The sequence below is a fragment of the Solanum stenotomum genome, chromosome 10 (assembly GCF_019186545.1).
Source record: "Solanum stenotomum isolate F172 chromosome 10, ASM1918654v1, whole genome shotgun sequence".
NCBI classification, from domain to species: Eukaryota; Viridiplantae; Streptophyta; class Magnoliopsida; order Solanales; family Solanaceae; genus Solanum; species Solanum stenotomum.
The window spans coordinates 11,914,417-11,940,602 of record NC_064291.1 but is presented as its reverse complement, the minus strand read 5'-3'; positions in this window follow the sequence as shown (position 1 = coordinate 11,940,602).

Below are 26,186 nucleotides of genomic sequence, written 5' to 3'. Positions count from 1 at the left end.
AGAAGGACGAATATTTTGATATGTTGGCGCTCGCCATTGAGGATAGTTTGGTGGATATGCATATGGTTGTGCACCATACACTGCATATTGAGGTGGGACAATAGAGTATTATGTGTCTTGCATGGAGAGATAGTGATGAAATTGAGGTGGTGCGTATTGATAAACTGGACCCCTTGGACCTTTTTGTGTGTCAGACACAACATTTGCCATCCTCCTTCATTTTCTTTCCCCCAAGATTTCCTGATCCATTTTTAATCACCTGTGTGGTGGCTTTCAAGGAAGCTTGACTTACAATTTTTCCAGACTTGATGCCATTTTCCACCATTTCACCAATATTAATAACTTCAGTGAATGTTTTTCCAACAACGGAAAAAGTAAATAATGAAAGTAGTCTGATTTTTGCGCTTGGAGAAAAACATCAATCATTTCTGACTCTTTCATTGGTGGCTTAACCCTAGCAGCTTGCTCCCTCCATCTAATAGCATATTCATGAAAATTTTCAGTGGTCTTTTTCCTCATGTTAGCAAGTGAAGTACGATCTGGAACTATGTTAATGTTATATTGAAATTGTTGAACAAAACATCGAGTCAAATCATCTCATGTATGCCAGTTAGAAGTATCTTGATCTATGAACCATTTTGAGGCAATTCCCATCAACCCCAAAATAGGCCATGAGCAATTCTTCGCTTCCAGCCCTTCTCAGTTAATTACAATATCTCTTTAAATGAGCTACAGGATATCTATGTCCATCATATTTCTCAAACTTTTGAGTTTTAAACCCATGGGTAGATGAGCGTGGGAAAATATGCACAAATCATTGAATGAGACACTTTTGTGTCCTCTCAATCCTTGCATATCTCTTACACTCTGTTCCAAACTCTTCATTTTTCTAAATATTTCTTCATGTTCCTCGTTCTCAACAAGTTTTTCAGCTTTAACAGGGGAACTATACTGATGAGTGTAAGGGTAAGAACCTGGAATTTTGAAAGTCACTTCAGGGGTATGATCTCGATCATATTGAACTTTAGGTGGAGGATCACTGTTGGATTTTGACTCCATTATAGGCTGCGGGATGCTATTAGTCGGCACAGTTGGCACAAAGAATGGATTACTCGTCATAGGTGTACTCAAAGGGCGCACCGTAGAAGTTCCAGCTACGTTGGATACGTTAGCATAGGGACCGAATTCAGGTGGATAAATTGGATCACTTATCGATACTTGGATAGGGGGTGACATATTTGTATTTAGATAGTCATGGATTGAAGATGGTGGAGCTTGTCCACTCATCCAAGCTTCGTACATCTCCATCATTTGTTGTCTTAGTATCCTTACCTCTTCGGTTGACACTGTTTCTTGTGACATCCTTTGGTTTTGGACCTCATCATTGTCCGACTCATTTTCGTCTTTCTGAGTCATTTTGTTTTTCCCTTTTGACCTTGTATTGTAGGGATGAAATGTCAGCTTAACCACAAACCAACCACCTTAATTTAAATGTGTGCATGGAAGATAAAGTTTGTAAGGGTTAGACATTTCTTAATTATTAGTTTTTTTAAATGATTTGATAATGCATTGATCAAATCCGTAACATGCTTGAGAACATGAATAAGATCATTGCATATTTTTTCTAAAACTCAATAACTATGTTTTTTTAGAGCTTTGAGATAAAATCCTTTAGTTTTCTTTTGAATTATTAAAACAAAATTAAGAAAAGCTTGTTTTTAATAAAGATTAAAGCTTCTTGTTATTTTTTTCTGAATTTTTTAAATAAAGGGTTTTTATTTTTATTTTTGAATAAATATCACCGAACCCAAAGAGGGTTGCACATATCTCATTGGGGTGAGAATCAGGTGTGCGTAGTTCATCCAGATTGGACAGTAAGAAAAAAAAACTTCAAGATATTAAAACTTTTTTTTTTTGACAAATGCAATTTTTCAAAGTATTATGAAAGCAAAATATTTTGAATTTTTTTTTCAAAGTATTATGAAAGCAAAACATTTTGAATTTTTCTTTTATAAACTTTACAAAAAAAATCTAAAAAGTAATAAATTATTATTCTTTTTATTAAATAATGCAAAATTTGTTATTTTATTTTACAGAAATTTATAATAACTTCTAAATGAAGAAATTTTTTCGTGTTTACACCTTTTTATTTTATAAGATCAAAATATAACTTTTTTTTCCCATTACATTAATCACACTAAAATGAGTCAGCTTATAGAAACTTTATAACTAAATGCATTTTCATTTAGCACATAAACGGATCTGAGCGGTCAAGCAAGAGAGGGATATTTGTCCTAGATGGATCCAACTCTTGTTTTAAGGCTCACTAAGTCACATGCAAATGATGCAAATAAGCGGAGTCTTCTAAGGATAACCATGTCTATGTTCTAGTTTTACTAGGTTCAAACCTGAATAAGATAGGTATCTAGATTGGCTTACTCGAGTGGACAACTTGAGCTAGAGAGGGGCAACTTATCAGTAGCAGCGCTTTTTCCGACTTCATTGCTGATCCAACCCCGTCTAACATATGTGACTAAAATCCTTCACTGGTGTCAAGACACTCCAGCTTTATCTCAAAGGAAAGTAGGATGTATAACTGCATTCTTGTGAACGCGTGTTAAGTGTATTCAAAGACTCATAAGGTGTGCGCGAGAGAAAACAATTTAGTATAGTTCAACAATATAAAAAGCAATAAATGAGCAGCAAGTAGCACATTAGGCCATGATACGCAATATATCCAAAATAAGTAATAAAATCAAGTAAAAATGTCTATATAACAAAGCTCGAATTCTTGTTATTCCTCAGTGGAGTCGCCAGAGATGTCACACCCCTTTTTGCGCACTACGGATAGGATTTTTCCAATTTAAGTGACGGTATTAATTAAGGGATCATTTTATTTGTTTCAGAGTCGCCACTTGGAATTGAGTTGTGGTGTTCCAAGTCACCTTTTTATTTAATCCCTAATCAGAAGGAAATGACTCTTTATTTGGTCTGCAAACTAAAAATTCGGGTAAGGAATTCTGTTGACTGAGGGGAAGGTATTAGGCATCCCTCGAGTCCCGTGGTTCTAGCACAGTCGCTTTTATTAACTTTTACTTATTTTAACTATTTTTTTGGATATATTTTTTGTAGACCATGATTTACTTATTTTTATTGTTGAATTTTTATTAGTTTGAACCTAGATGCGTAACCGCATTCTTGGTCTTGACATTTAGAGGCATAACTGTCTTTTCCTCTCGAGTACCTCACACCTAATAATTCCTATTTACACCTCTTGATTTGAATTAATGAAAGTTTAATTATTAAAATAATTTGGCTAAGCTGCGTAACCGCATCCTTGAATTTGTCCAAGGTGCGTAACCGCATCCTTGAGTTTCTTAAGTATCTCAAAAAGATGTGTAACCGCATTCTTAATTGAGATAAAATTTAATTATTATTGTTATATGAACTAACATTAATTTAAAAAATATATATTTTCTAATACATAATATGTTATTCTTATAATAGTTGTCAATATACTACATTAAAAATATTTCCTTATATATTAGAATAAATAGTTTCAACATTCTAAAGATCTTCATTGTTTAGTGATGTGTAAGATTTAAACAATTATATTTCAACATTATAATATCAAAATTAAACACACATAAATTTCGAGCAATTTCATAATATTGGAATCAAGTCTTATATAATCATGAAATAAATCTATACTATGAACATTTATTACGTAGAAAACATCCTTATTCTTAAGGAGTTGGACATATACAACAAACACTAAGTCAATAAACACTAGTACCCTATTTAGATTATTATATTTTAATGAACAAATTCACTATTAAAATAAAACCAAATTAAATCAATATAGTATACCATTGTGTCCAGCAAAATAACATAAGTCAAACTACAATTAATACGAGTTGATGTCAATTATACCACCTACTAATAATCATTATTATACCAGAAAATGATCCATAATAATCCACATAAACAAACTAATAAGCATACGTACAGGAGAACAATTTACATAAAAATTTAAAATGTATCTTATCAAAACCTCAACTATTTTATAAAAGTAGAATATAACATCCTCACGCCCAATAAAAATAAGTAAATATCATACCCCTTTTTTAGCATACAATGAATAATTATCAAATTATACAAATTTTATTCTAAACTTAAGGATATAACAGGTTCACATATATTTAAATATTATAACATTAAAGAATATTAACATATTAAACACATACAAAATCTGAACAACTTTAATTTATTGAAATCAATTCTTGTACAATCATGGCATAACATCATGCAAAAATAGAATATAAATAAGTGTTACCTCTTGTGAAAATTAGTTCACGAGAAGAAAGGACTAACAATCAGGAGCCACGAATTTGAAACTACGAAAATAAACCTCGAATTCAATCTTTGTTTTTGAGTGGAAAGGAAAAAAAATGTATGTAATACGAAGAGGAATACGTATGCTATATGTGTGGGAGGATAAGTATGTTGTTGAATTTTTCTTCTTCTGTTTTCCTGTACGTTTTTATGTGTGATGTGTTGTGTTTTAGTGGGGTGTGTATTGGGTGAGTGGGATAATGGGAAGATGTGAATAGGGGTAATGGTAAGTTTTTTTTCATTTAAATATAATAAATATTAGCTAATAAAAATACAACAATAAATGAATAGCTACTCTAAATTATAATAAGAAAATACTAGCTTATTATTAAATCTAAATGAAAAGAAAACATATATTTTTGTTATTTTCAAATCTTTTAAATAAACTTACTTAAATTAGACAAAAATAAAAATATCTAACTTAGACATAAAAGAAATATTTAAGGAATAAAAATAGTATAAAATTTTATGTCCGATAAAAAATTATGTGTCTACAAGCATACAACATATCGGTCTCGGCCTCTCAAGTTGCACCTTCAACTAATTGATTCCTCCAAAGAACCTTCACGGATACAACTTCTTTGTTTCTCAACTTCCGAACTTGCCGATCTAAAGTCTCAACGGGAATCTCTTCATAGGAAAGATTCTCCTTAACTTCTAAACCTTCTAAGGGAAAAATGGATGTCGAATATTCAACACACTTTTTCAACAACGAGGCATGGAATACCGGATGTACTGATGTTAAATCATTCGGTAATTCAAGCTCAAAGGCAACCTTGCCAATATGCCTCAAAATCTGATATGGGCCAACATAACGGGGACTAAGCTTCCTTTTCTTTCCAAATCTCATGACACCCTTCATGGGTGAAATTTTCAAGTAGACACAATCATCAGCATTAAACTCAAGTTCTCTTCTTCTAACATCGGCATAGGACTTTTGTTGATTTTGATCCATTTTCAACCTTTTGCAAATAAGTCAAACCTTTTCCATATCCTCATGCACCAACGAGCCCTATCAAAGCGACCTCACCAACTTCAAATCAGCCAATAAGAGACCTACATCTCCTACCATAATGAGCATCAAACGGTGCCATCCCAATTCTAGAATGATAGCTATTATTATAAGCAAATTCAATCAACATCAAATGGTCATCCTAATTATCTTTGAAATCAATCTCATAAGCTCTCAACATATCTTTCAAAGTCTAAATGGTATGTTCGTTTGTTCCATTGGTTTGAGGATGAAAAGTCGTACTAAGTTTCACTTGAGTACGAAGACCTTTCTGAAACGACTTGCAAAATTGAGATGTAAATTGAGTACATCCATCGGAGATAATGAGAATGGCACTCCATGCAACCTTACCATTTTTCGAATATAAATCTTAGTGTACTCCTCCAGCGAAAATGAAGTCTTAACGGGAAGAAAGTGAGCATATTTCATCATTCTATTCACAACAACCCAAATCGAATCAAATTATCGACGAGTGGGGGCTAAATCCACAATGAATTCCATATTTAAATCTTCTCACTTTCACGTAGAAATACAATTTTTTTGAGCGAAACCACCCATTTTTTTATGCTCAACTTTCACTTGTTGATAATTTGGACACTTAGCCACAAATTCCATAATATCCTTCTTCATCCCATTCCACCAATAGACTTCCCGTAAATCACGGTACATTTTGGTGGATCTTGGGTAAATAGAATACCAAGAACAGTGAGCTTCTGCCATAATCTGATTTCTCAACTCACGTACCTTTGAAACACATAACCAACCTTGATACAGAATAAAGTTCAAAATTCTTAACGTTGAGAGACATTTTAGGATATTAACTCTTTATCTTCATTACAGAAATAAGAATATAACCAATGATTTTTCTTTTCTATGGATAATATAGGTCCTTTCTATTTTCTTTTCCTAGTATGGATGTTTACATCTTATCGTCTTCCGCTTCCCAACTAACACCTCAACTAATTGATTCCTCCAAAGAACCTTCACAGATGCAATTTCTTTGTTTCTCAACTTCCGAATTTATTGGTCTAAAATCTCAATCGGAATCTCTTCATAGGAAAGATTTTCCTTAACTTCTAAACCTTCTAACAGCACAATAAAAGTCGAATCTTCAACACACTTTTTCAACAACGAGATATGGAATACTAGATGTACCGATGCTACATCATTCGGCAATTCAAGCTCATAAGCAACCTTGCCAATAAGCCTCAAAATCTGATATGAGACCACATAATGGGGACCAAACTTTCCTTTCTTTCCAAATCTCATGGCACCCTTCATGGGTGAAATTTTCAAGTAGACTCAATCATCAACATTAAACTCAAGTTCTCTTCTTCTAACATCAACATAGGACTTTTGTTGACTTTGAGCCATTTTCAACCTTTTGCAAATAAGTCAAACCTTTTCCATAGCCTCATGCACCAACTCAGACCCTATCAAAGTGACTTCACCAACTTCAAACTATCCACTAGGAGACCTACACCTCCTACCATAAAGATCCTCAAATGGTACCATCCCAATTCTAGAATGATAACTATTATTATAAGCAAATTCAATTAACGGCAAATAGTCAACCCGATTACCCTTGAAATCAATCTCACAAGTTGTCAACATATCCTTAAAAGTATGAATGGTACCCTCAGCTTGTCTATCAATCTGAAGATAAATAGTCGTGCTAAGTTTCACTTGAGTACAAATACCTTTTTGAAACAACTTCCAAAATTGAGATGTAAACTTAGTACATTAATCGGAGATAATGAGAACAACAATCTATGTAGCCTTACCATTTCCTAAATATAAATCTTGGTGTACTCCTCCACCAAAAATGAAGTCTTAACGGGAAGAATGAGAGTCTGTTTCATCATTTTGTTCACAAAAACCCAAATCGAATCAAACTGTCGATGAGTACAGGATAAGCCCGTAGTGAAGTCCATATTAAAATCTTCCCACTTCCACATAGAAATACTAGTGTTTTGAGCCAAGCCACCCAGTTTATGATGCTCAACTTTCACTTGTTGATAATTTGGACACTTAGCCACAAATTCCATAATATCCTTCTTCATCCCATTCCACCAATAGACTTTCTGTAAATCACAATACATTTTCGTGATTCCTGGGTGAATAGAATACCAAGAACTCTGAGCTTATGTCAGAATCTGATTTCTCAACTCATTGACATTTGAAACACATAACCAACCTTGATGTTGAACGACACCATCTCCCCCTGGGAGAAAGCCTCAATGGACTTCTTCAACTCAACTAATATCATATCAAAATCTTGCTTAGCCTTCACATCCGATACAAAAGTTGATAACAAACCATTATGATACAACTACTCACCTTCATTAGAATCAACCAAACGAATGCCCAATTAGGCAAACCTATGAACATTACAACCTAACTCTTTCTTATCATCCTCCACATGAGCAACACTTCACATTGATAGTCTACTAAGAGCATCCGCCACCACACTTGCCTTTTGGAGATGATATATATAGAACACTCATCTCGTAGTCCTTCAACAACTCAAGCCACCTCCTTTGGCGAAGATTCAAATCCTTTTGACTGAATACATATTTCAAACTTTTGTGGTCGGTAAAAACATCCACATGAACACCATACAAGTATTATATATATCCAAATCATTAAAGAAAACACTACCGCCGCTAACTACAAGTCATGAGTCGGATAATTCTGTTAACTGACCTTCAATTTTCTTGAAGCATAAGCGATAACTTTCCCAAGTTGCATCAAAGCTTTTGAGTTCTTCCCAAAGTTTGACTTCGGTCAACTTTTTTGGTAACACATGCTTAGAATGGGATTTTGTTAGCATGGTTAACTATGAAATATCGAGTGTGGTCTAGAACAACCTTTGGTTTGATTCTCGAGGGTATTGGGATGAGTTTTTGGCTTTTCGTGTTTTATTGGTGTTTCTTTATAAAGTGTTAACTTTGGTCATTAATTTTATGAGACGACCTCTGTAGGATTTTTCATGATTGTTTTGAGTCTAAAATGTCTTTTCAGAGTGGTTTGCACTTTTATTTTGCGTTGTTTTAACCCCAAATGAATTTTGAGGGCCCGTTTCAAGTTTGGAACACTTAAGTGAAGGGGTACTAGTAGGCGGGGTCGCTTAAGTACTTGGCCAACCGATTTAAAAGAGGTCGATTTTGCGACCATAGGACGACTTGAGAGAAAGGCGCTTCTTAGGTGGGGTTCACATTTTTCAACCCTTTGACGGCTTAAGCGATGATCACTTAAGCGATCAAATGGCCTATTTTATGAAAATCTTTGGGATTAAAATCCCTTTTCTTCTTCATTTCTTCAAGGAAGAAACCCTGATTGAGTGGAGCTCATCCAAGGGCGATTTTACTCATTTCTTGATCAAATTCAGTGATTCAAATGTAAATTTCTTCCCTCCCTCTTCCTAAACTTGATTCTAGCTTTGTTTTTGCAATATATTTCCGTTTTTAGCCTCTTACTCCTTGATTTCTATATCTTTAAAATAAGGTAATTAGACCATTTGTGGTCCAATTTGAACTCCATTTTTACCCATATTTTGGGCATATGATCCTCACTCCAAGGAGAACGTAATGATGATTTTTAGTTTCCTAATTCTATAACATCATTAGAGGGTCAATTTTGATACAATTATTGGTACATATTTTGTATTATTGATATGTGTATCGTTAGTCCCGTATTGATTTGCTCGTTTTGTTCTTGATAGCTTGACATCATTTTGAGGCTCTTCGAAAGGGAAATATACATGAGTAGACGCTGTTCTTGTGTGATTTTTGGCCTTGAGGTAGGTTACAACTTTCTTTTTGTTGGAATGTATGTGTCCACTTATCAGTCAAGGACCAGGTCCTTTGACTCAGCAAGAATAGTAACTTAAAATATGTGTCCACTTGTTTCGATGGGACCAGGTCCTCAACACAGTTATAATAACAAACAGTAAAATAAGTGTTGAAAGTAAAGATTGAACAAGCAACTTTACGTGGAAACCTCTTTGCTCAAGGGAGTAAAACCATGACCTATCTCAACAGGACTTTTCAAACTGCTTCTACTAATCTTCTCCAAGCAAAAGTAAAAGCCAGTTTACAGAATGAGATTAGCCTGCTAATCTCCACACTAAGCAATACCTCATATTACTTAGCTGAGCCAGATCAGATACAACACTGCCCACTATACTAACCTTTACTAATTAATACAGACTTTTCTAAGCGGATACCACATTGCCCACTAAACCACCTAACTCTAAATGATTTAGAATTTGACTAAGCAGATACAACACTACCCACTAAATCAGCTAACTCTAACCGACTGAGACGTTTTAGAAAAAGAAACAAAATATCTGAATCCTTTATAGAATAGGAACAGATTTACAAAGTAAGCACACAAGACACAAAGCTCTAAATACAACAAGATGTTTTGGCACTCCATCTGGTCCCTTGCTGATATGAGCAGTGTTCTTCTTTGAAGATGGCCTTCTCTTTTCAAGCTTGTGAATTTTCAGAGAAAATCCAAGTATTTTGTTTGCGAAATCTTGAGTTTGTGTATTTTGGGAAGAGACTATATAAAATCAACACAAACTCGTTGAGGCAACCCTATTGGGTGAAAGCCTGCTGTTCAGAAAAGTTGCTCACCTACCACATCAGAGGTGGCAGCTTTTCTGACGGTTGTCTTGTCACCTTTTCATAACGTACTCTTGCAAGGACCAGGTCCCTTGCAAACTTCTTTATGGGTTCTTGAAAAGGCTTGTTGTTGACTTCCTTCTTAGGATGAATGAATTTAATATGGTGTTTGTCCTGTAGAAAATATCAACCATAAAGAGTTATTACCCATTGGACAAACACCCTCGTCCATTCTGATTGATGTAGTGTGCTGACACCTCACCAACCTTTGACACGACAGCTTTACAGTTGTACCCCATTATAGATCTAGACGAGAGAACTCTGCCTGGGACCAGGTCCCTGCATTTGTGCGACACTGAAGCATACAATCTCGTCCGCTCTTCCTATTGGTGTAGGACACTGCACTTTTCACCTAGCACCTGTCGTGACAGCTTTACAGTTGTACTCCATTTGAATCTGGACGAGAGCACTCTGCCAAGAACCAGGTCCCTGCATTTGTGAGGATCATCAAAACACCTGGAATATAACATTTTCCCCCTTTTTGATGATTACAGACAAATATTCCTCACACTGAGTTTATTCATTCATTTCACTGTCAGCAGTCCCAATAACAAGAATTTGATTCCTTGTTAGATCTTTAAGTTTGTTAAATCAACAAAACTTAACATTAGCTCCAAAATAACATTTTCACCCTTTTTGATGATAACAAACATATTCACCAGTTCCCCCTATCAACAAGAACTCTTCAGGTAACTGGAGTTTCATCATCCCCGAAGTTTGTAAAATCATCAAAATAGCATTTTCGCCCATTTTAATGATGACAAACAACTTCTTCCCCTATCGGCAGGACCAACTCTTCTTCAAATAGCTAGCACTGATTCGCCCCATCGGCATGACCATGTCCTCTTCAAGTAGCTAGCATTGATTCCCCCTATCAGCATGACCCATATCTTCTTCAAATAGCTAACATCATTGATCTTATACCTTAGCAATTTTCCCCCTTTTGACATCATAAAAAAGGGGTTAAAGCAGTAAACCAAGTTGACAGAAATGCAGTTCAAGCAAATTAATGTCCACTTGGGCAACACTAAGCATGAGTAAAAAATGCATAAAGTAATGAGACAAGCCAGTAGAAGCAAGACATTTTTTCATGCATAAATAAAAGATCAGCCATCAAAGCATTACAAATATGATTACGAATGAAAACCAGAACAATGCCCACTTAGGTTTGATAGAAAAAAAAGAATGAGGACTGACTTAGAAAGTTAGGAAGAGAAGGGATGACTTAGAGACAACGGATTGAAAGAATAGAATTAATGGAGCATATGCCTTAGCAAGGTACTTTCAGAAGCCTCTATTGAAGTTCACATTCTTCACCGCCCAGATTTTATGTTGAATCTTCAAGGCTGCCGATTTTTTTTTAACCTGGTTCCTTTGATAGTGCTATTTCGAAAGCTGAGCCTTCAAGCAAATCATTTCAGTATCTTAGCAAGATCAATTGTCATAGCTTCCAACACTGGCCTGAGTTTCTCATAACAGAAAGATTGGTAAAATCAATTTACTCAAGGCCTCCGAGATGAATAGATCAATAACTGAGGATCCATTTCATCATCATTTTTTTACATTCATTTCTTTTTCATTTTTTTTAATCAGAATACTTTGTGTTCACATTGGGTTCACAAACTTCTTCCTTCATGAATCATCCTTTCCACTTCTTCCTTTTGCTAGGTGGACCTGGTCCCTCTTCACACTTAAAAACATCTTTATCAGAAAGTTCTTTAGTAAGAACAGAGGGTTTAACCATTTGAAGTTTTTTTTGAGAAAGGATAAAAGAAGGTTTCGAAAAAAATCTGATATTTCGGAAGGGGATTTGAAAAGAAATATGGAGTATAAAGGAAAAGAAAGGAAGTGTCATTTTGGTACTCAAATGATGAGACAACGGTCAGATACCTGAATGACAGAAAGGTGGAAATTGCAACGGTTCTCATGCATTATTCAAATTGCAATGTTAAGAGTGCTAACCTTTTAGAACGGACCAGGTCCCTCTCTATAGTTTGAATGTGATTGCCTAGATCTGCACTGACCTCCCTTTTCCTTCAACCCTTTTGCCATGTGTGTATACCTACAAAAGGTATAAGACTGAATTTGCTAAAACATACATAACTGAAAAACAAGGATACCTGCTCCATTTGCATAGTCATGAGAGAGTTGATTACTTCAGGCAGGATCCATTCAATCTGGTTTCAGCATTCCCAACTTCAGTTTGATTATCTCAGTCAGGTCTTCTAAGAGCTTCAAGTTGTTTCTTGATCTACAAGAATTGATCATATCAAGCTGCACTTGCTACATTCTCTGCATCAATTGATGAAAGAACAACTAAATCTTGCATTTTAGTTCCCCATGAGTGAGAGATCAACCATAGCATAAGCCACTCCTGAGGCACTCTTTCCATCAACTTGATACCCAGCATAATCAGCATGACCATGTACTCTAAATCAAATGTCTCTTGATGGACAGAATAGGACCGGGTCCCCTGTCTTCTGCAAATGTCTCAAGATTCTCTCAGCATCCTTTAAATGTGATTCCTTTGTACAAGAATGGAATCTCTAAACCAGGTTCATCAACATCCAGCTTCAAGTTAGTGCCCATGAGAGTATGAATTGTCTAGGCATCCATAACATGAAACCTTTTCAGCACCTTCTCTGAACTGGTACCAGGTCCCTGTTTTTGTTCAGACATCAATTGCCCTGATCACGTTGTGTTATGTTCTTCCCTTCAGCTAAGTCACTGTGAGTACATACATGTTCTTGACAAACTGGTCCTTACTTAAGCCTCGGGTGAAGATGTCAGCCACTTGATCTTTCATTTTGCAAAACATCATGATGACATTACCCCTTTTTAACATTGTCCTGACTTCAAGTATGTTAAGCCTTTTGAGCAGCTCATTGATGTACTTTTCTGGACAGCCAAGGGTACCTTTAGAGGTTTGCTGAATGTGTAGCTCTAAGAAGAAATATCCCATCGTGCTAATTTAGAATTCACTACCCATGAATTCGGCAAACTCTTCAGACATTAATTGAAAAGGTTGATCCAAAGATGACATCATCGATATACACTTGAATAATCAGCAATTCCTTTCCTTGTGATTTCAAAAAGAGGGTTTTGACAATTTTACCTCTTTTGAAGCCATTGTAGAAGAGGAACTTGGACAACCTATCAGCTTGTTGGGGAACTGAGTGTCATACTTTGCTTCTTTCAAACTGAGCTTGATCAACTTCTTCATTTCACCTTCAGAATTCACATTATCAGTTTGAACTTCAATCATCTTTGTTCAACACTATCTACAGGATTGGGTCCTTTATCATGTTCATAATCTGCATCAGCTTCCTTGAGATTGCTAGATTCATGAAGAAGAATTTTTTCAGTAAGCTCACTGTTTAGACCATCTCTTTGAATCTAAAGCAGCCCTTCCATCTACGAATCTTCTTTCTTTTGCAACTTCTCAATTCTTTCGGACTCATCAAAAATCACATGACCACCTTATTATATGCCCGATAAGCCATGCTGGAGGAAGAGTATCCCACAAATACTCTTTCAACATAATTAAGATTACACTTCTCAATATCATAATTTTGGTCACAAAACATGTACTATTCACCATTTCAGCCCAAAAGTCCTTTGGAATATTAACAGCCTGTATATTCCACTTGAAGGACGGTCTGATATGCTTCCTTTTAACACAAGCATCACAAAATTTGTCATCTGTAAATTTTATTTTGAGCAAATTGAGGACCAGGTCCCTTGACACAAGTTTGTGCAGTAGAGAGACATTCACAAGAGCACGTCTCTCATGTCATACCTCAGCATTCTTACTTTGAGCACTAAGGCAAGTGAGACTATCACAACGAACAGTAATTAGATCAGCAATACACAGGTTCTTACATCTCTTTTCTATCAAGATCATCGCCTGAGAGAGCAAGTTTCTGACCACATGGTCTTTCCGATAAGAACTTAACTTTATTTCATTCATCAAAAATCTATGAAACTCTTAAAAGTTGTACTTCACCATTGACATAGTACACATTCTCAATAGTGTGTTCCATAGATTTCCCAATCATACCTTCACAAAAAAAAAACATACCTTTTCTGCCATCACCAAATGAGACACCTCCACCTTGACGTGCCTTGAGAGAGAAGAAGTTTTTAGTTTCCCAGTCACGTGCTTTGAGCATCCACTATTCATGGACCAACACTGACTACTGCTACTTCTTCTCACAAGAATACCATATCACTTGTTAGCCTTGGGAACTCCAACTTTGGAGTTCCCAGTAAGCAGATAAACGAGTGATAAGAGAATTCTTTGTCTAGTGAGGCAGATTGATTTTTTTCAACTTAGGAACAGGAGCACGACCAGGTCCCCTCTTCTGCCAATTCTTTTGTTGACCAGGTCCCTTCTTCTGATTGTTGCTCTGTTGACCAGGTCCCTTCTTCTTCCTGTTCCTCTATTTAGAATATTTTGAGAGGTTATCTTAGGTCCTTTTCCAAGCTGGACAATCCTTCTTCAAGTGACCATCGCGACCACAATGGAGACACGACAAACTATCAGACATGGACACATCTTTGCAATGGAGATTGTAAGGCTTTTTACTTGAATTTCCTAACCCCTTCCCATCATTTTGACCTTGATTGGTAAGCTTTGCAAGCAATTTTGAGGAGTTGGTCCACTTGAGAGATTTGTTCAGTTCTTCTTTGACACGGACCATGTCCCTCTCTAGCTGATTATTTCTCTCCAAGGCCATAGCAAGTTTTGTTTCAGCAGTATTCAAACTAGTTTCTAGCTCGATTTGCAAGTTGCTGGCCTCTCCCTTACCGCTGCTACATTTCTCACACAGCATTTTTTAATTTTTCCCTAAGTTCTAAATTTTCAACTTCTAGAACTATCACTTGTTTTTCCACAACATATATTTGGTCCACCAAGGCTATTTTGTCTTCATGAAGGATACCTAGGCTATTTTTCATCAGATCCTTTTCAATTGTCAACTCAATGAAAGAGTCGATCAAAATAGCGGTAGACTTCTCAACTTCTTAACACAGTAAACATGTAAGTTTTGTTTAAGATCAGAAAGGGTTACCTCTTCTTCATCTTCCTCATCGTCAAATTTTGCCATAAAAGCTTCATCAGAGTGCTCAGAGTCATCTGAAACAATCGAGAAGTCTTCCAATGCAGTCATCTCCCTCTTTACCGTCTGGAAAAAGGTTTTTCTTCTGCTACTGCTGGCACAGACAGGGTCCCCCTCTTGGTCTTGTGCTTCCTTGTGATCAACTTCAAGCACAAGACAGTCTCTCATGGTGTGACCTAGTTGATCACGCTTGTAACACATGTCACTAGAGCTTGTAATGCTGTCATGGGCTTCTTCCTTCATGGAAACTCCATGTTTACTGATGAGTCCACATATTGGACTCATTTAGGGATTTATTTTGATTAGAATAGTGTCCTCGAATGCTTATTTTATCTAAATATTTGATGAAATCTCTTAAGTTTCAGGTATTTGAAGTTTTAGTGAAAGCATTGACATTTAGGAGCAAAAGGGAACAAAAAGACTGAAAATAACGAAGAAGCTGAAGCCTGAGCATCGCCAAGCACACTTGGCAACACGCCGAAGGGATTCACTCCACCCTTTGTTCCAGTACGCAAAGCCCAGAAGGAGAAGGATTAAAAAGGCGATTAAAGGAGTCGTCGGCGCTTCGCCGAATAGTTTCACGAAGCAATACTATACCGCCCAATGGTACAGAACGTGAAGATGCTGAAGGAAATCATGAAACGGCGATGAAACTAAACAAGGGCGAGTCGCCGAGTCATTCGGCGGCATCGACTAACTTGATCGAACAATCCGCCTGCACTAATTTCTGATGGCTATAAATACTAAACTCTTTATTAGTTTTATAAGTTTTGAATCATTATTATTATTTTCAGAATAGAATAGTACGTTTTTAGATATTTTCTCTCAAGTTTGGAGAGGGTTGTGTGGGAGACTTGAAGAGAGAAGGATTTTATCTTCCCCAAGTTGGAAGTGGGTCTTCTCCATTCTTCTTCCTTTGCTTAAATCAAGGTTTAATTTCTTATACCCATTTGATTTTAGTATCATTTTAGGTGTATTTTGTTATTACTTGATGTGTGACTAAAACCCCTCATTCTTGGGGTGTGATTTAGCAAATATGTGTTGATATTGTTGTTGGGTCTTCCCTGCTGATAGGGTAGATGTATTTTAATAGTGATTTCACCTAGTGTTTGTGGTTTAATTTAATGGGTTTGTAGCTGCAAATACAAAACCACCCATGTGTTTTCGGCTTGCCCAAGAGGGAGGTCGCGAAACTAAGACCACTAGACTGATGGCCTAAGGAGTGGGTCGACATGAGGTTCAGCCCGAGAGAGTGAGCCCTAGTCCCATATCCTAACACTCAGCTCGAAAGAGTGAGTGGGGTAAGGCGTAGGCTGGTCTTCATGCGGCAAATGGATGTCTGAGAGGAACCCATTTGAAACGGCGTAAGTTGCCCAAGAGGGAACTTATTTCCATCTGAAGCTTAGCCTAGTCACTATTATCTTGCAAATTTTCTATTGAAAGCATGTACCCAACGATTTATCTCAACTTGTATTGCGGTCACACCCCAAGAACATTTTCCCATACTTGATTTTCGTGTTAATTTTTGCTATTTTTACTACTTGTGACAAAACCCCCAATTGATATTTGAAACTTTTGTGTCGCCCCCTTTAATTTACTTTGTTTTTAATCGTTAATGTCTTTAGCTACAACTAGTTAGAGCTTAATTTTATTTTTCTATCAATTCTCAAAAGCACTCCCTTGGGACACGACCCCAACCTTTAGTTGGGTTACTATACTATCGACGATCGTAGACACTCATACTGTTGGTTAGTGTCGTTCGTCACGATAAGCATCAAAATGGCACCACTGCCGGGGAGTGGTGTTGTTTGAAAATTTTTAGATCAGTAGAATTTTTGTTCTTCTTAGTCGTTGTCTACTTACCTAATTCTTAGTTTTGTCTGGTTTGTCTGTGTGTTGAGACAGAATAATGAGTATACATGATGGGGATGGTGGACCAATGGGGCACTTCCCAGTAGAAGTGATGAGATTCAGAGATCACATCCTGAACTTCAATCATCTAGGAGGAGAACATTTTCATGAGTCATGGCTGAGGTTTAAAATATTGTTGATACAATGCCCAACTCATGAAATCCCTGATTTAGTACTTCTGGAATGCTTCTATAGGGGTCTAAGTCCCGAAAACAGAGAGTTATTCGACCGACTTATGACAGGCGGTCACGATAAATACTCCTATGAGACTGCAACCAAATTCCATAACCTTGTGGCTATAACCAACAAGGATACTGAGAAGGACTAGCATTTAATCATTTTGCTAGGACAGATGAACAACTTGACCCAAAAGATCGAGGAACTGGAAGTGATGTCCAAAGAGCAAATTCAGACTACCTACTGAGTAGGGCAGATCAATGGACTTTGAAAATAAACATATCGAAGATATGTTATTATCAATCCTTCAAAAGCTAAATGAGCAAGATAGAGTGCTAGAGAAGATTAGAGAAAATTTAGAAGCGCTAAATCAGATGAGCAGTTCTCACTCTAGATCTATCCAACTAATTGAAACTCTCTTGAGTCACATAATGCCTGATCTCCATCAGGCACAAGACAAGGGGTGGCCAAATGCTGTTTTGACCAACTCCAAAAGTGAAAGTTAGGTGCTCACCTGCGTCGTGCCACGACGTTAGCTAAGGCACTTTTTGGGAGGCAACCCAAAAACCTTAACTACTTTAAGTTTGGTATTTTTGAAATAAAGGTGTTTTCATTTTGTAGGAATGGAGCATGAAAAGTTTGTGAAAAGTACAGGATGAATTACTCAAATCCAATTGGTGAAATGCCGATTAGATCGGCGACTGCTACAAAGACCGCCGTTTGGATCCTCACTTTGGTTAAGGGTCATGTAAAACTCGGCGAAGTAGATGAACACTCGGTGAATCACCGAGTAGCTAAGCAAATCCAAATAATGTCACCAAATGGGTTAGATCTAAATGGGATTTATAAAACCACGGACCTTAACTTTCAACTTTTTTTTCATACCCCTCACTCTCGATTCTCGCAAAAATTGCACCTACTTAGTATTTTCAGAATTTTTGCAAAACATAAGTATTTTAGCTATTTGAATAGTGCTTGGATCTATAATAACCGGCTGCTTAGTATCACAGTCTTGATCTAATCTGCCTAAAAGGTTGGCTCTCCAAACCCTGCATTTAATTTTGGTATGGATGCTCTCATTTCAAGTAATTTTATCCAATGTCATGTGATGTGCCTTTCTGATGAATTTAGATTATTCTAAGCGCTAAGGCGAACTCGCCAAACTCTTCGGCGATTCCTTCTGAAATGGTGTTTCTCTGAAGCTAGATCTAGTTGTTCTGACTTCTTTCAAATTCTTTGCAAAAATGGCTAAATCTAAAGTTGCAGGAAGAAACAAGCCACACCAACATAGAACAAAAGGGATTACAATGAGCAAGGATGCAGATACATTCAGAAGCAAAGTTGCTAAACTTTCCAAAACTTGCGAGAACGAGAAAGGAAAACACAAGGCCTTTGAATTATCAGATAGGGCTAAGCGGCGAGTTAAGAGCCAGAATGATTCACCCAGGACCAAGATTCCCCATCCTACAATTACTGCACCTCAAGTTCCAGCGTCGACACTGGTGTTAGCACCTCTCGTACAAGGTCCTCAGTCGAAATCAAACTGAGAAAAGGCTGAGGGGTTGAGGACAATTTTGGAAGAAAAGTGTTTGTCCATAGACGGGGTTATAAATATATACCCAGAGATAATGGAGTGTCTGAGATATCACAAGTTCCAAATCTTCACTAAATCCCGTGGCCCTTATATTCCAAACTGGGTGAGAGAGTTCTACAGTGCATATAGTGCACTAATACCCCAGCAAAAGCAACTAGCAGCAGCCTTTAGAGAAGTTAGCTATGTGGTTGTCAGAGGCAGGAGAGTGAAGTGTGACAATGAGGAAATCAACGCAGTCTTGGGCAGGCCCACAAATATTGGGGATCACTGCCAGTATCAAATTAGAACAAAGAGGCTGGAAAAGATGAAATAGTGGTTAACCCCACTAATTGTAGATAAAACTTCAAAGTGGCGGCGAAAGGAGTTTCGAATGAAAAGAAAGAACTAAACATAGCTGCAAGGTTCTGGTTCGGGTTTATCAGCAGCACAATTATACCATCCCAAAATGAGTCGATCCTTCGCCTTGCCAAGGCAGCCTGCCTGGGTGGCGTCATAGAGGAGCCTCAAATAAACTTGGGTACAATCATTGCTTCAGAGATACTTATGCGTGTAAGACAGAGCCGAACCTCACTTCCATTTCCAGTCTTGATCACAGAATTGGGCAAACGAGCCTAGGTGCCTCAGGATGTCAAGAAAGATGTAGAAGTGATGCCCACAGCCTCTACTGATATCCGGAGGATCGAAGCCAAGTATCTTAAGGATAAGGCAGAAAAGAAAACGACAGCATCGATGAAGATAGTAAACACATAATCATCACCTGCAGAGACACATATGTCTACTCCGACCATTGGACTTTCAGGTATATCCATTGCCATTATTATTCACGCTGGTTCTCCAGGTTCTTCTATTGCTACACGATCGCTAAAACCCACCACTGTTGCTGCTGATTCCCGACTTCCACTCACTTGGGTGTCTCTACTCCGAATGGGACAGCTGGATCTTTTTGCCGATCGTCGATCTGCGAACCTAGAGTCCTTTGTTCCAGATATGATTCGGATTGCCTTGACTGATGTTGTGACACCTTTGAGCACTACCATTGATGCCCTAGCGGCAAGAATAGCTGTGTGCGAGTATAACCAAGGGTCCATAGAGAAGGTGACAACTTTAAAAGTTGCCATTGTTGGACTACGAAAAGATATAGACCACATGAAGTCCACCGATGTATCCATGGTCTTTGGAAAAGTAGAGAATCCAGATATGCCCGAAATACCTCAGATTATTGCAGAGCATGGAGATGGAAGAGAGCATACAACCAATCCTGAGCCAAAGTCAGAAACTGACAAAGAGATGTTTGAGGAAGTTACAGCGGATGACATAGCCGAGACTGAAGAAATCATGATAAATGTTGTTGTGCAAGCTTTTTTAGCAAAATCTCCTGCTGCCGGATCCAGTGGAGCTGGTCCTTCTGGAGTTCACTGCAGATACTAATGCCATGACAGATGGAGCAATCGCATAGCCATGATCCCCTCTTTACCTCCCTCTCTGTTCTTAGTTATGTTTCAAATCTTTGGATATTTATTACTTGCATTTGAGGACAAATGTTTGTATTTGTGGTGGGGTGAGGCTCACCTTTTGTGTGCTATTTGATGTTCGCATTTTGTATAAATTTAGGCTGTTATGTTTAAAATTATGTTTACACTGCTTTTTGTGGATGTTCGAGCTCATAGCTCTCTTTTGTTTTTAATTGCAAACAATTTTTTACCCATCCAAAAAATTTTGAATTTTTTGCACATTTTTGCCACCCTTCATGAGTTTAATGTTGCTGTTCTTTTGCAAAAAATTGGGTCTCGGTTTCGATCAATACCGATGACTTGAATAGTGCTCTCAATTGAACGAGCGTGAATGTACGGCTACGATGAGGCCAAATGAAATTGCGTAGACAATATGTGAACTCGTTGCATCTCATTGTGATTAGCCATTTATCGAATTGATTTTCTTGTAATGACCATTGCACATTAGTGAAAGTGTGTAGTCTTGTTTGCTTTAAGTGTCAATGCCTTGTGTGATTAGCTTGCTTTGAACCATACATGAATAAACCTAGAATTTGTCCTGTTAGTTTGATTGATTTAGAAAGGTGCCCTCTTGATATGATCTTAGGCAATTTTAAAGAGTGTGAGCCAAATTTGACATATACCTCTTTTGTGGCCTACCCGTGAGCATGTGAAACTCTTTTGAACACCCTTTGAGTCTTACATTTCTTTGGAAGAACCTTGATGAACCTTAGACCTTACTTGAACCACTACCTACAATCCTCTTGAGTTGTGATTTAGCGAATAGCCAACTTAGGCCAAAGCCTAAGTTGGGGGTGTGGTTTAAAGGAAAAGGAGAAGTCAAAAAGTGCAAGAAAAGTCCCCTATAACCCATGGTATTGCATAAAAAATGGAACCCCTTCAATTCAATTAAAAAAATGTGGAATAAAGTACGAAGGGAATCGGGTTTCAAGCAATCCATGGAGGAGAATAAAAAAAAGGGTGACTTAGAAGTACTAGAAAAAGAATTGATAAAGGAAAAGAAGGGAATGCCTTGAGAATGCCACAACTCACTAGGAAAAAGTCACTGAGCCTAAATGACCATACCTTTGCACTCAGCCCCATTACAAGCCTTAGAAAGACCTTTTTTATCTTGAGTAAAACTAATCGAAGTCGAATGGAAAATAAAGGCAAACCTATGGGTGAAAACATGCATTGTGTTCCTCTTTTTGAGTGTGAGCGTTGCATCGGATTCCTGATCTTGAATTGATTAACCTCTGTGTGTGAATATGGAATCATTTTTCATGTTAGGGCATTTAGATACTTTTAGTTAAGCTTGAACTTGCACAAGTAGCAAGTATTGCAAGCATGAGAATCTTTGGTAATGGTGTGTCAAAACTTAAATTTTTGAGTACACAATTGATCCTTGCATAAGTAAATTGAGTCTTGTTGTGTGCACTCATGATTGAGTCTTGTGTAGCACTGTTTGAGACACCCTTTTTGAACGGCTGAACTTGAGTTTGCTTGAGGACAAGCAAAAGTTTAAGTTGGGGGTGTTGATGAGGCCACAAATTGGACTTATTTAGGGATTTATTTTGATTAGAATAGTGTCCTTGAATGCTTATTTTGTCTAAATATCTGAATGAAATCTCTTAAGTTTCAAGTATTTGAAGTTTTAGTGAAAGCACGGACACTTGGCAACACGCCAAAGGGATTCACTCCGCCCTTTGTTCCAGTACGCGAAGCCCAGAAGGATAAGGATTAAAAAGGTGATGAAAGGAGCCGTCGGCGCTTCGCTGAATAGTTTCGCGAAGCAATACTATACCGCCCAATGGTCTAGAACGTGAAGCTGCTGAAGGCAAGCATGAAACGGCGATGAAACTGAAGAAGGGCGAGATGCCGAATCATTCGACAGCATCGACTAAATTGGCCGAACAATCCGCCTGCACTAATTTCTGATGGCTATAAATACTAAACTATTTATTAGTTTTATAAGTTCTGAACCATTATTACTATTTTCAGAATAGAATAGTACGTTTTTAGATATTTTCTTTCAAGTTTGGAGAGGGTTTTGTGGGAGACTTGAGGAGAGAAGGATTTCATCTTCCCCAAGTTGGAAATGGGTCTTCTCCATTCTTCTTCCTTTGCTTAAATCAAGGTTTAATTTCTTATACCCATTTGATTTTAGTATCATTTTAGGTGAATTTTGTTATTACTTGATGTGTGACTAAAACCCCTCATTCTTGGGGTGTGATTTAGCAAATATGTGTTGATATTGTTGTTGGGTCTTCCCTGCTGATAGGGTAGATGTATTTTAATAGTGATTTCACCTAGTGTTTGTGGTTTAATTTAATGGGTTTGTAGCTGCAAATACAAAACCACCCATGTGTTTTCGGCTTGCCCAAGAGGGAGGTCGCGAAACTAAGACCACTAGACTGATGGCCTAAGGAGTGGGTCGACATGAGGTTCAGCCCGAGAGAGTGAGCCCTAGTCCCATATCCTAACACTCAGCTCGAGAGAGTGAGTGGGGTAAGGCGTAGGCTGGTCTTCATGCGGCGATTGGGTGTCCGAGAGGAACCTATTTGAAACGGGGTAAGTTGCCCGAGAGGGAACTTATTTCCATCTGAAGCTTAGCCTAGTCACTATTATCTTGCAAATTTTCTATTGAAAGCATGTACCCAACGATTTATATCAACTTGTATTGCGGTCACACCCCAAGAACATTTCCCCATACTTGATTTTCTTGTTAATTTTTGCTATTTTTACTACTTGTGACAAAAACCCCAATTGATATTTGATACTTTTGTGTCACCCCCTTTAATTTACTATGTTTTTAATCGTTAATGTCTTTAGCTACGACTACTTAGAGCTTAGTTTTATTTTTCTATCAATTCTCAAAAGCACTCCCTTGGGACACGACCCCAACCTTTAGTTGGGTTACTATACGATCGACGATCGTAGACACTCATACCGTAGGTTAGTGTCGTTGGTCACGATACGCATCCTTTACTCACATGTTTTTTAAATGTTTGAGTGAGATAGTCCATGGTCTCATCTACTTCAAGGTTCTCACATTGTGACACCTTGAAGGTTAGTGATTCATCCCTTTCTGCATCTCCCTTTTGATCAGCATCCCAAGTCAGATTTTCCGTTGTTTCCTCAGCTTCCTCATAGGTAGTTCTCAGCAGATCCCAAATTTCTTTAGCTGATTCGCATGAAGAAATCAGATTATATACATTAGGTCCGATTCCACACATTAAGAACTTCTTTGCCTTGTGATTTTTCTCAACTTTTCGTTTGTCAAATTCATTGTATTACTGTTGAGTTTTGACAACGACCTTTGTGACATCCCCATATTTTTTTCTTCTATAGATGGCACATAGGGACCCTCATAAATAACATCCCACAGCTAACAGTCTTCAGCCATTATGAAGTCAAACATGCAATGTTTCCACCACCGATAATATTGACCATCAAACAAAGGTGGTTGAAGACTGACCTTCTTGCTATCTCAGTAGAGCACCCATTCTTCCACAGGAATCTCTCTTGGTGTTAACCAACTAGAGAGCACCTGCTCTAATACCACTTGTTGGAATGTATGCGTCTACTTATCAGTCAAGGACCAGGTCCTTTGACTCAGCAAGAACAGTAACTTAAAATATGCATCCACTTGTTTCGATGGGACCAGGTCCTCAGCATACTTACAATAACAAACAGTAAAATAAATGCTGAAAGTAAAGATTGAACAAGCAACTTTACGTGGAAACCTCCTTGCTCAAGGGAGTAAAACCACGACCTGTCTCAACAGGACTTTTCAAACTGCTTCTACCAATCTTCTCCAAGCAAAAGTAAAAGCCAGTTTACAGAATAAGATTAGCCTGCTAATCTCTACACTAAGCAATATCTCTTATCACTTAGCTGAGCCAGAGCAGATACAACACTGCCCATTATACTAACCCTCACTGATTAATATAGACTTTTCTAAGCGGATACCACACCACCTACTAAACCACCTAATTATAGATAATTTAGAATTTGACTAAGCAGATACAACACTGCCCACTAAATCAGTTAACTCTAACCGACTTAGACCTTTTAGAAAATGAAACAAAATATCTGAATCCTTTATAGAATAGGAACAATTTTACAAAGTAAGCACATAAGACACAAAGCTCTAAATACAACAAGATGTTTTGGCACTCTATCTGGTCCCTTGTTGATATGAGCAGTGTTCTTCTTTGAAGATGGCATTCTCTTTTCAAGCTTGTGAATTTTCAGAGAAACTCCAAGTTTTTTGTTTGTCAAATCTTGAGTTTGTGTATTTTGGGAAGAGACTACATAAAATCAACACAAACTCATTGAGATAACCCTATTGGCTGAAAGCCTGCTGTTCAGAAAAGTTGCTCATCTACCACATCAGAGGTGGCAAATTTTTTGACGGCTGTCTTGTCACCTTTTCATATCGCAGTCTTGCAAGGACCAGGTCCCTTGCAAACTTTTTTGTGGGTTCTTGAAAAGGCTTGCTGGCTAACTTCCTTCTTAGGATGAATGAATTTAATATGGTGTTTGTCATGTAGAAAATATCAACCATAAAGAGTTATTACCCATTGGACAAACACCCTCGTCCATTCTGATTGGTGTAATATGCTGACGCCGCACCAACGTCTGACACGACAGATTTACAGATGTACCCCATTATAGATCTGGACGAGAGAGCTCTACCTGGGACCAGGTCCTTGCATTTGTGAGACACTGAAGCATACAATCTCGTCCCTATTGGTGTAGGACACTGCACTTTTCACCTAGCACCTGTTGTGATAGCTTTACAGTTGTACCCCATTTGAATCTGGACGAGAGCACTCTGCCAGGGACCAGGTCCCTGTCGTGACAACTTTTGTGGTCTGATTTGAACTCCATTTTTAGCCCATCTTTTGGCCATGTGATCCTCACTCCGAGGAGAACGTAATGATGATTTTTAGTTTCCTAATTCTATAACGTCATTTGAGGGTCAATTTTGATACAATTTTTGATACATTTTTTGTATTATTGATATGTGTATCGTTAGTCCCATATTGATTTGTTTGTTTTGTTCTTGATAGCTTGATATCATTTTGAGGCTCTTCGAAAAGGAAATACGCCTGAGTAGACGTTGTTCTTGTGTGATTTTTGGCCTTGAGGTAGGTTACGACTTCCTTTTCTTAGACTTGCACTACTAAAAAACTGCTTTAAAATGACGGACAAAAAAGCGACGAACGTCATCGCTCCAAAAAGCGACTGACGGCGTCGCTCCAAAAGCGACGCCTTTTGCCACACTATCCGTCGCTTTTTAATAAAAATAATTCTTTTTTAAATCATTTTACAAAAAGCGACAGACGGCATCTCTTAGTCCATCGCTCTTTTTCGCGGATTGTTGCGCTAAATATATATATAATTAATAATTATTTATTTAATATATATAGAGACGCCGTCCGTCGCTTTTATTAAAAATAATTATATATAAATAAAAAAATAACCACATTATCCATCATTTTAAATTTATTTTATTTTATTAATTAGTTTTTAAAAATGCGAGGGAAGGCATCTCTTAGTCCGTCACTTTTTGGTCAAAATATCTAGTCAACTATTTTAAAAAGCGACGGACAGTGTCTCTTAGTCCGTCGCTTTTTGGTCAAAATATTGGTCAACTATATTTAAAAATAGCGACGGACTTAAAGACGCTGTCTGTCGCTTTTTATTAAATATCTAAAAGACAAATTGTCATATTCTTATTTTCCTCTCTCTCTTCACTCTTATTCTCTCCCTTCTCTCTCTCTCTCT